Source organism: Meleagris gallopavo, chromosome 19 (assembly GCF_000146605.3).
Source record: "Meleagris gallopavo isolate NT-WF06-2002-E0010 breed Aviagen turkey brand Nicholas breeding stock chromosome 19, Turkey_5.1, whole genome shotgun sequence".
NCBI lineage: Eukaryota > Metazoa > Chordata > Aves > Galliformes > Phasianidae > Meleagris > Meleagris gallopavo.
In genome coordinates, this window is record NC_015029.2 from 9558694 (window position 1) to 9560002 (window position 1309).

Here is a 1309-nt window from a genome sequence, read left to right on the forward strand (position 1 = left end):
GGCTGCCTCTTTCTTGAGGCGCGGTGAGGCGGCGCCGGGCGCTGTGGTAAAAGCAGGGCCGAGGCGCGCCGCCGGCTGGAGGGAGCGGGCCTCGTTCAGCACCGAATGCGTTATCGTTTAGAGATTTGGCATTGACGCGTTCGTGTTACGATTAAATATGCAGTTAGCGACTCTTCGAACAGAAACACAAAAAATCCCCTGAAACGGCCTTGTTAGTTTTTAATGAAGAAAACAAGTGACAATTCGCAGCTGCGCTGACTGCAGATGAAGACGCGGTGCAGATCTGACAGATGACACCGATTCTGTTTCCCAGTTCTCTCGGTTTTTTAGCTGAGCAGCACTGGCACGTGCATTGCTGTCACGATTTGAAGCCGGCCCTCCTCTCAGCACGGCACAGGCACGCCTGGGGGACATCGGCCTCTGAATAGCCGCACACCTCAACAAAAGTATGTTTGTCTGTCTGCAAAGCCTTGCACTTGGTGGACGAATGCAAGCCGACTTGCAAACTACTCAAAATAATGAGAATAAAACAGCTCTTTGGAGTAGCAGTTTTAATAAAGCTGGATGACACTAAGAGCACAATTGTTCGTACCAGGAAACGCCACGGTAATGAAGATGGAAGACAACTAGGACTTGAACACGTGTGCTGCCTACTTGGAGGGACAGTAAAAGTGTCATTAAACCAGAAATGACCCACAGCGGGTCAACATCTCCCACGGGATGTGGTGAGGGGCCCCACATCAAATGGGTGACGTCGGAGTGATGGTGCCGACAGAAGGCAACGTGCTGATGGCAGCTGTGATTGAGAGGAGAGCAGCGGGAACTGAGGAGGAAGACGAAGAGCTCTTTTGGCCACGCTGATCCCAAGCTGTCAGCCGTACATCCACGAAGTGTCAAAAAGACAAGGATGAGGCTTTAGTTTGGACGTGCCTTCTTTTAGCTGGAGCTGTCCGTCGCAGACAAAGCACATCCCCACCGCTGAGCACCGCTTCAGTTGCTGCCGGGGCTCCCCGGCACAGAACCGAGCGTCCGTGGAAGCGCTGTCACAGCTCGCAGCGGGAGCGCATTGCTCACGGCGCAGCGCGGCCGTGCAGGTAAGGGAGCCGCGGGGCGGCAGGGATCCGAAGGTAACCGTGAGAGCACGAGCCTGTGCCGTGTACGTACACATCTGTAACAGCCCCACGCGGAATCGCAATAGCGCTGAGAGAACCCGGCTTCGTAAGGCCGGGCGCCCCTCTGTTCCGAAGCGACGTCCCGAAAACCCCGCTGTCTGAAACCTTCACAACTCCCCGGGCAGCCCGCCGCCCAC